Source organism: Dermacentor variabilis, chromosome 7, assembly GCF_050947875.1.
Source record: "Dermacentor variabilis isolate Ectoservices chromosome 7, ASM5094787v1, whole genome shotgun sequence".
Lineage (NCBI taxonomy): Eukaryota > Metazoa > Arthropoda > Arachnida > Ixodida > Ixodidae > Dermacentor > Dermacentor variabilis.
The window spans coordinates 166,098,838-166,109,427 of NC_134574.1; the positions used below are offsets into that span (position 1 = coordinate 166,098,838).

Here is a 10,590-nt window from a genome sequence, read left to right on the forward strand (position 1 = left end):
TGCCGCACCTATTTCACAAACATTGACAGCGGTGTTAGTCAAAAGGGAGGAAATAGTGTGGAAATAAATAAGTATAAAAAGGGATCAGAGAAGAGAGAAGAGGCAAACAGGCGGGATATATGGGCAGCGAATAGTACGCGTTGCCACGCACAAGCGAGAAGAATGAAACAAAATGATTAAAAAAGCAAAGAACGGGCAGGAACTTACGCCCGAGGCGAATCTGTTGGGCTTTGTAAAGACGCGCGAAGGGTGCGCGAGACCATAAAACAAAGCGGGTCGAGCCGCGTATAAGGGCCGTTTCAAGGGCGGCTGCTACATAGTATAGCTGAACTAGCGTCATTCCCCTCCCCACGTGTAAGGTAGCAAACTGGACTCAAGTCTGGTTAACCTCCCTGCCTTCCCCCCTCCCTCCCTCCCCCCTCCCCCTATCTATCTATCTATCTATCTATCTATCTATCTATCTATCTATCTATCTATCTATCTATCTATCTATCTATCTATCTATCTATCTATCTATCTATCTCATCCTCTCTCTCTCTCTCTCTCTCTCTCTCTCTCTCTCTCTCTCTCTCTCTCTCTCTCTCTCTCTCTCTCTCTCTCTCAAAGGCTGTGTTCCGATACCCACCGTAGACGATTAAAAAGAGAACTAAGCGGACCGCGGCCATTTTATACGTATCGCTCCAATTCTGACGAAGCCGCCACAGGAGGACAGCTTCGCGAAGACATCCTCGAAATCAAAAACGATTCAGGCTACTTTGCTGTACAAACTTTATTGCTTGTCAACCAGTATTTATTCTAACCGATCAAGGAGTGAAATTTTCAGTTGTTAATGCACCTTGGTGATCGTCCTAGTCTTCTTGCTTGTCCCTCTTATTCCCTGGCGCCGTTTACCGTGCAGACAAGACGGTAGCTGCACAGAATGCTTGGAAACTTCGACGGGAAGATCACCTGCGCAGGATACAAACTGGTCACGCATTGTCGTGCGCTTAATGTAAGCTGTGCTGTGTATTTAAGATGTTCGCACACGCAAAGTGGTAAAATTCAGCGATAATACATGCTTTTCCTAGCTTTATTTCTTGCCGACGCGAGGTTGCGTCAAGTGGCAGAGAGGTCTTCCAGAAGCGTTCCACTATACTTGAGCTCGAATCTGTCTTCTTGTTAGTCAAATGAGACTGTCCTCAATGCTCGCGAGAATCGGAACACGGCCCTGTATTTTCACAGGGGACATGGAGGGGAAGGCGTTACCGGAGGCTGCCCTGCCACAGCAGGTCTCCTGGGAAATGCTTGCGATTCGCTGAAGCCCAAGCAGGTACGCTATTGACGAGGCGTTGGTGTACCTGAGCTTCTTTATTTATTTAGACTGCTGTGTTATTGTTAGCAACATACAAATGGTTTACGGCAGAACATGATTTATTTGCACTGCTGACGACTGCTATTGCTAATGATTGACAAACTGTACTGCTGAATTCTGCCCTGTTTGCTGCCCCGTGCGCCTCTCGTCAAAGCCCCTTTAGTGGTTTTTTCACCACGGTTCTCAACACTACTGTTTTCAACCTCTTACGCTGGAATAAAGATTGATTGATTGATTGATTGATTGATTGATTGATTGATTGATTGATTGATTGATTGATTGATTGATTGATTGATTGATTGATCAGGTTTAGACTTAAAAATAGCGATTCATACAATTTTTTTGTGGTATGAAAATACGTGTGAGTGCGTATGCCACCTTGCTTCAGGTTGGTGGCCGGGGATCAGAGCCGAAGAAGAAGTCCCTGCCCGTCAACAGAGGCCGCTTGGCCAAATCGGGCAGGTTGGCGTTCTTTCGACATGTAGCGCGTTGAATAGGACTGGTCACAACTAAGCAGCCCGATAGGACGCACCAGACAGGGGCTACAGAGCGTGCTCGTGCTTGTATGGTGTGCCCTATCGTATTTATGAGTTATACTCATTTGTACTCGGTGCGTTACAATATGAACGAGGGAGCTCGTACGATCGTGCGAAAGAGCTCGTGTACGCGCAGCTAAAGTGTACACCGACACAAAGAGCCACAGCTTAGACTTGCCATTGCCACGTCAAAGGAAGCCGCCTCTCGTGCGATTTGTGTCACGTGCTGCAGTCGTACCCAAGTGCTCGCGTAAAAGGAAGACGGAGGGTGAAGGGCATGGAACAACGTACGCGAGGAGAGGCGTTACTCATCCAGCGAAGGCAGGCTGGAAGGGAGGTAGGGGCAACGCCAGTCGAATTGCGTGCACTCCCGCGGGTATATCGCGTGTGTGAGCTGACGTGCTTTGCGCCAATGTGCCGCTTACGTACAGAATGATTTTTTTTTTTTGAGACGTCTGGGTGATCCCGGAGCGGTATTTTCGAACGACCACTTTCGGTTATACGACTACTTTCGCGAGATTTCGTGCGAGACTTGGCATCGGACGCGTCGGCACCTTGCGGCCGACAGTGCCTGGCAACACTTTCGTGCAAGTTCAGTGAATTGATCACTTCGTTTGAGTGGAGTGCTCAGGGTCTCTAGACTGTAGATGATTGTGCGCATTTGGGCCAAATAGTCACAGCGTTCTTAGAAAAACTAAACTGCTCGAAGCTTACGGAAAATACTCAAATTTTATTAATGACAGCTTGTATCAACGTCGTCGAAAGTAAAAATATATCATCCCTGCATTCTCTCTGTCTCATTTCAGTCCCTGCAGGCCGGTATGGCCCATTTCGATCTGGTCTTTTCCGGTTTGGTCCAGTATACCAGGCTGACAGTCTGACAAGGCGGCGTTTATACTATGCCACGTGCCAGCTCGTCGCTGTTGTGGCTGCGTTCCCCCGATCGCTTCGCCGCACTGCGCACAACTACAGCGCAGCGATGCGCAGCCGAGGGCCAGCGCGGAGCCCGCGCACCTCTGCCTGCGCCTTCACGATTTTACGGTGCCGCCGGTTTGCGGGCGTCGAGACGTTTTGTACAAGCCCGCGAACATGCCGTATACAAGCGCAGCTGTCAAGCCTTCCAGTTATAAGGCACGAGCAGCGGTGTTTCTCTCGTCAGGCTAAGTTAGATCTTTTTGTTCAGTTGGACGGCGCTGGTTCGAGGAATAACTGCACCAAGTTCATCTTTTATTACCGCTTAAATAGGAAAAAGAGTAGACAATGTACGAACTTGAGTAAAAAGAGGGCGAACGAAGGATAACAGGGGAAGATAGTACGCTTTTCACGGTCTTGTGTCATATATATATATATATATACATATATATATATATATATATATATATATATATATATATATATATATATATATATATATATATATATATATATATATATATATATATATACATATATTTGCGAAATTGTATTTCCTCGAAATGCATTTCCGTGTCGGTCGGCACTCAACCGAGGATAGTGCCTTGGCGGAGGTGAGCTGCGGGCTGGAGTTGCGCAAGTTTTTATTAAATTGTGTAGCGTCACACCTTCTTAGTTCCGTTCACATTTTGTTTGTAACTATAGTTTCTCACTGTTGCAGCAATAATAATAGTGGTTAATAAACCCTAGTATGCTCCCTAGGGACCTTTAAACGGGCTGATGGTTTTTAAGTTGTCCTTGAGCTGGATTATTTGAACAGGCCGATATTATTTGGAAAAGAAATCGAAACACACACTAAAATAATTGACAGAAGTTCAATAATTAACTTCAGAATTAATTAATTCAGGGCACATGTTGCAATTTACGAATTTTAGCTGATGAGTCTGCAAGGCGCATCCACTTGAAACGAATGTCCGATGACACCAGTTTCGAGATATTATATGCACAGGCGTTCCAGTTATTTTTGTGTTTCAACGCATAAAACATTATTTTGCTAAACAAAGTAAGTGGAAGAGTGAATTTTTACGACGAGTTTGATAACGCGTATTGTGAAACTGCCGACATTATGGAAATTCATTCCAAGTTTACACGCCTTGCGAACTCACCGACTACCATTCGTAAATTGTCATACGTGCCGCAAAGGGATTATGTTGCTTTCTCTCTCTTAACATTATAATTAGTGATTTTTGTTAATTAGCTGAATATGTGTTTCGACCTCTCGTGCAAGCACAGGTTTTAATGTCCGCCTCTCTGAATAATCCAGTTGAAGGTGGATAATTATGTCATCTGCAACAGGCGATTTTTGAGAATTATGTCATCTGCATTACACTGTAACATAATTTACACCCTAAAGAGTGAAAAGGGTGTACATGTGTCTATAACTCACACCCTTAAGGTGTCAATTATATAGATAACACCCTAAGGGTGTGAGTTATAAACACATTTACACCCTTTTTAACTTTTTAGGCTGTAAATTATTTTACAGTGTAGGCGATTTTCGAAAATTCCGTAAAACTTAAAAATGATCCCCCTGGAGAACTAGTACCATCGCCGAAATAGGGAAGAAAGTGAATATCTTGAAGGGGCAGCGCAAAAAGACGATGACAGAAGGCAGGAACACACAGGACCTTCTAAAGTGAATGATATAATTCACTGTAACGAGGCGAATCTGTGCCAAGGTATGTGCACCGATTCTTTCGAACGCATTTTGCCTATAGTCCCGTACACAGTGGACGTTTCATCCTTCGGTCAGACATCTTAATGCGTGCGAAGCTCGAGCAACATTTTGCTGTCACTCCTGCGTCTTCAGCTATCATAGGCTGCCAGCAGTGAGGCTATGTAGGCTAAGCTCCGCAGTACCCATTGAGATCACTTGCTCTTCTCGCAACCACTAGACCTCCCCGTACCTTTTTCTTTCTCGACACGGTGCTCTGTTTCAATTACGTTACAGATAATTCTTAGCTTAATTCGCGAAAACTTCTCCGTCATTTCGCACGACCAATTTAAATTATCCAATCCCAAACTCCAGTTTATACAAAGTCCGCATGGACAATTATGACTATTTCGTCACAGGTGGCGACGCATGTACGAGACAAAGGACCATTTCCTGACCCTTGTTGTGCTGTGCCGCTATCTGTAACAGCTGACGATTCTTAATTCTTTTTCTTCGGCTAAATATCCTTTTTGCTGTTCTCTAAAAGGCCAGCAGCAGAAGAGTTACCTGGAAAGCGTTTCAGGTACAGGAGGTTGGCGAGGCTTGTCCGTCCGACATCTTAATGCCTTTACACGGGGGGAAAAGGACGTACTTTATTCCTTGTATCTTTCTCTCGAACTGTACACGTTAGGGCGCGTTCCCTTGGCCACGGATAACTTTTTCCCCCTTAGTGCGCCGTCTCTATGCAGAACGAGTATACATAGGTGTGCGTATACTCAGCTCTCGCTATATGCAACGACGCGTAGCGCGGGCAGTAGAAAACCTATAGCTTGACATATTTATGGGAAAAAAGTGTCTGCGACCAGAAGGCGTTTAAGGCAGTTCGCAGCCTTTGGTTGTTTTTCGTTTCTAGACCGCCTTGTTCGTCCTTCTTCTTGCTCGCGGAAATCCACGATGCCGCAGCACCGGTTTCGCGCCGCTTGCGCCAGGATATATCGACGCCGAAGCTCACTACTCGCAGGTGGGCATAGTCACGGACCGTGTTCACTCAAATAAAAGCCACTTCGATGTTTCGTTCGTTGAGAAGAGAGACCGCGGGAAGGAACAAGAGGCACGAAATCGCGCTCTTGTTCGTAGTTAAGTACGTACGTACTAAGTACGAATAGTACGCACGTAGTACGTAGTAATGTACGTAGTTATGTACGTAGTTGTACGTAGTTAAGTACGTAGCTGTACGTAGTTAAGCACGTAGTTGTACGTAGTTAAGTACGTAGTTGTCGCTATAGCGCGACAGGTCGAATCAGCTGGGTGAGCCGCGAGGGGCTCAATTTTTTGGAACCACACGAATCCGACGGACACGAAGCCGATCGAGGAAAGCATGGACGCAATTAACTATGTTTCTTTAATTCAAATGTGGAAATAATAAGGAAAAACGAAAATTAAAGCAGAAAGAAAGACAATTTGTAGGCGGTGGACGAACGTGCAGAAGCTGAAAAAGAAAATCAATAATGAAGTTGGCAGTTTTGCCCGAAGGGTGAAGCATTGACAGCGGCATCTATGTTTATTGCTTCGCGCTTGAATTCCTAGCTTTAAATATACGTGGATGCGACTATAGGTAGATCCGACACACGCGGGTGCACCAAAATTTCCGGCACCCCTGTAATTGCACCTCACAGGCGCCCCGGCGCTGCCCGTAAGGAGAGGCCTCAGTGAAATTATACAACTTTCAGATTCTGAGCACTAACATTATTTCGCACGTTTTTAAACAACCGGGAGAGAGCCTGCACCACCTTATATTTCCCGAGGGATCAGTTATAGCCCGCAAAGAAACTTCACGTCTCCTCATCGAATTCTTAAGAGAGACTGGTTTTATGGACATGTGGTGAAGCCCTTCAGCGGTATTGTGCGAGACGCTCGGGCGGAGCAATTGCCGGCCTTGATCGCCAGGCTAAACCCGCCTGTTGCTACACTTCACCACCACCACCACAGGAGACAGAAGAACGAGGAGCTACGAGGGGAGCAGGACGGCGAGCGGTGATCGTATTGGTGGTGATGATGCACTCGTCCATTATCAATCAATCAATCAATCAATCAATCAATCAATCAATCAATCAATCAATCAATCAATCAATCAATCAATCAATCAATCAATCAATCAATCAATCAATCAAACTTTATTTTTCAAGATCATAAGAAAATATGGGCGCTATAACGTAAAACTATTCCAAACTTTTCTATTCCAATTCTGCTATCAGCCCCCCACGATGGGTCAAGAACTTTTTTCGACCACCCCCACTTCACCTGTCTGTCACGGGACGTCACTAAAACCGCGATACCTCCCCATATGATATGATGTGTACGCACTGATTATGCATGATTTGACAGAAAAAAGAAAAACAATAGCCCTTGGCTATTGGTAAAAAGTTTTCGGGCTGCACCCACTTCACCTGCCTGTCACGCGACTTCACAAAACCGCACGAACTCACCGCGTCAAAGTGACGTGTACGCGATAAAGATCCATTAATATGCCGAACAAAACTTAATTTTCTTCGGAATAGCCCAGGCTGCCCCGTTCCGAAAGGAACGGGGCAGCCTAAATAAATAAATAAATAAACAAAAGATGACAGCCGCCGATCGCTGAGACGCTGGCTACTCGCACCTGCCGGAGAGCATGGGTGTATTTGCGTATAATAAAACTTCTTTCATGGCCGTGTAACGTTTTCGAGCCCTTTTGAGCACGTTTACCACCTCATTCTGCCAACTCTTCTTTGCTGAGGGTCAGTTTTAGCGTCATTCTGAAGCTTCCGTTGCATGCCGCCGTGATTTTCGACCAGCCACCACAAGCTAAGTAAGGGAAAGCCGACCAATCGCAGACGCTGGCACCACCCTCTTCATTCGGTTATCGATTTTCAGTGCACTGGCTCTGCTTCAGTGAATCCCTCTCCACTTGAGCGTTCTCCTCGCCTCTTGTCAGCCAATTAGATATGACAAGCCGCTCAGTGTGGGCAATGTTATTCGTTTTTCAAGCAAACAAAAGTGACCTCCTATGAACGAGGAGAGTGTTTGATTGGTCTGTTCAGACAACCCTGCGGGTGACCGCCCGGTGCTTGCGTCGGTAGTTACGCCAATTTGACGTCAGGAGATTGGAATAGAAACATATGGGAACAGTTTTACGTTACAGGGCCCTATATATACAAAGATTCTTTGGACCGATAGCCTAAAGTGGCTAGTGGCCGGTCCAATGCAATATACAACAAAATATGCATAGAGGGAAAAAGAATCACGCAATAAACACACATAAATTCATATATATACGCGTATATAAGCACAACTATAATACGTACATACATATAGTGAGCATAATCTCAACGATGTCTCTCAACAGACACGCAAGTTCACAGGTCTTGCATAGAGAGCAAAAATGACTTACATGATAGGCCGAAATTACGTGCAGTTTTTATTTCAAGCAGGATCTTGTTCCAAATTTTCGTTCACCTAAATTCTATTAATCTTTCGCCATAAACGTTACGACCTTCGGGCAGGTTAAGGTCTGAAGCATGACGCGTATTGCGTATAGGAAGTCTGCTGCACAGTGTGGATACCGCGGCCGCCATTAGCCCTCTCGCCCTAAGGTTACCGTATACGCTACCGAAGACCTTCGGTAACATATACGGTAACTATTTCGCCGTAAAGGCCCTATAGGCACCTGGCGGCCGTCGTAAGGCGCCAGCAACGTCACACAGAAATGGCGACGTGCCGGCGAACAACGCCGCGAACGGCAGAAGTCAGAGCAGTGGCACGTGAAGCAGACGACGGCACGAACGCGTCCACGGTGCATCCAGCGACTTCGCACTGCCGGTTTTAAGGCCTGACGTGCGGGAAAAGGAATTTTCGTTTGCCTGATTTTGAGAAAGGTCGCCACTTGTACGAGGCAGGCCACATTCATGGCACCAGGTACTACATAAAGTGCAAAACTAGTGCAAATTGCGGTGCAAACGCGTCCCGCCAACAGAGCTCACCGCGGTAAGCTAAGACATGGAGCGCCAGCACTTATATACCAGATGTTATTTTGCTGTGCGCGTTAACATTGTCGCGTACTTAACCATGTAAATAGAGGAACAGCACAAAAAAAAAAGGTTCACCGACGATGTATGAAAAATCTACAAAATACATACCATTGGGTAACTATCATGAGGTCGTCATAGGTGTGCGCCACTGAGTACGTGCCCCAAGAGCCAATTGTGGACATCTGCCGTTCATGAATGAACTTTTTCTGACGTCTACTTGGGTCACTGCAAGTGTCACAACAGAGGCGAGTTTAATTATTTATTTACTAATTAATTTAAGTCATCTCACAGGCTCCAAGCAGCGGCGCTTTGTGTGAGGGGGGATTACAAAGATAGGATTACAAATTTTCTATTAGTGATATTGTTGACTGAAACAGCAACCTTGTAGTCGCGCAACATCGGAACTGAAATAACGCGTTGCCACTGAAAAATGTTACGTATAGGTTGATCGTGGCATATGACGCTCAACGTTCGCTTTTGGAATCGTTCTAGAGGTTTTACAAAGCTAGTGCACGACACACCCCATGAATCCAGGCAGTAACTTATGGGACAGTGGCATAATGAAAAGTACAGTGTACGACGTATAACTTATAGCCCTGTTAGATTCCTCGCTTGCTGCAGAGAGAGAGAGAGAGAGAGAGAGAGAGAGAAGTCATAACGGAAAGGCAGGGAGGTTGACCAGGTTGAGCTCGGTAGGTTACCCTGCACTGGGGAAGGGGAAAGGGCACTGAAAGAGGACAAGGAAGAAAGAAGTTCATGCACAGTTTGCACTGTTACACACACAAACGTTAATCGCGCTTGCTGCAGAATTACAAGTTGTCATGCAAAAAGACTATTTCCATTTCTGACTCTGCAAGAGAGGCATGGATAAGTGCGCGAGCATGCATTCTTTTGCAGTGTCAGAAAAGGAGACGGTATTTTTAGATCAAGACTTCTAATTTTTGTCTTGTACCCGCGTATTCACGCTCGTTCCGAGCAGACTACGGAAAGATGGCATTCTTCGACTAAAAATTGGTTTGGCGGTCGGAGTGCCTGTTTTTCTTTGTCTTTGTTTTAGCCGTGCCATTCCCGCCTATATTGAAGATTGTAGCCTTCAACAAGGTGTTGTCACTACCAAGTCTGTATTGTAGGCGGGCGTGTGCGGTATACGCGCGAATTTTTACACCTTTCGGGGGCGGTGGGAGCGGCGCATTCTCACTCGCGGTGTCCCCGGTGATTTCTCTCACCGCCGCTTTTTATTGTTGCCTCGCTGGTGCGGGGGGAAAAAAGAAGAAGAGCGGCGCCGCCTCCTCACACGCAGGTGTTCACGCACTTCCGCCGGCTTCCCGCTTTGTGTGGCGCCGCTCTCGGCTCGCTCTTCTGCAGCGCAGCGATCCTGGGCGGCATGGGTTGAAGGCAGTGGAATACGCGCACACGCACAAAGCTTTATGTAACAAACTTGCTAGAGGGAATTCTGGCGCTGGGATCGTTTAGATATCACGGGAATGACGATTAGCACATAGTATTATCTCGGTACGTGTGACTTCGGACATCCTTGTCGCTCTGTTCAGTACGGTTTATCGGCCTTTATTGGCCTAAATTTTGAAGACACTACATTTGTTTCTAAGCGCACAAGGCAAGAAGACTGTGCACATGCATCAATTTATCGCTTTTATAACACAATTTCTTGCTCAGAATTATAAGTTTTCAAAAAGGTCACAAAGCCGTTCGAAGCTAGAAGGGCGAAGTTTAGACAAATCCATATACTACCCATCATTTATATGCTGACTGAACCGCCATGTTTGTAGCCCCCGTAGACGCCATATATGCCGCCAGAGTTCCATCTATTAATTTTGTAGGGAATTTTATGCGTACGGATGACTTGTAGTGACGACATCTGAGGTCGCCATGTTGGAGGATCAACACTATGAAAAGCTGCTTCTGACGAAAAATAGCGCGAAAAAACAAGGGATGACAAAGAAACACCACACGAGCGCAGGTCTGCGTTCATAATCGTATTTCGCGATGTTT

At 45.9% G+C, this 10,590-nt stretch overlaps 1 long non-coding RNA gene across 1 annotated transcript; it reads right to left on the reverse strand.

The window, feature by feature from the left end:
• Positions 1 to 751: 751 nt before the first annotated feature.
• On the reverse strand, positions 752 to 8,784 carry LOC142587266 (uncharacterized). Its single transcript, XR_012829420.1, has 2 exons — positions 8,689 to 8,784; positions 752 to 948 (listed from the first exon to the last, which is right to left on the reverse strand). It is a non-coding gene; the product is annotated as an uncharacterized LOC142587266 (long non-coding RNA).
• Between the last annotated feature and the right edge of the window lie 1,806 nt (positions 8,785 to 10,590).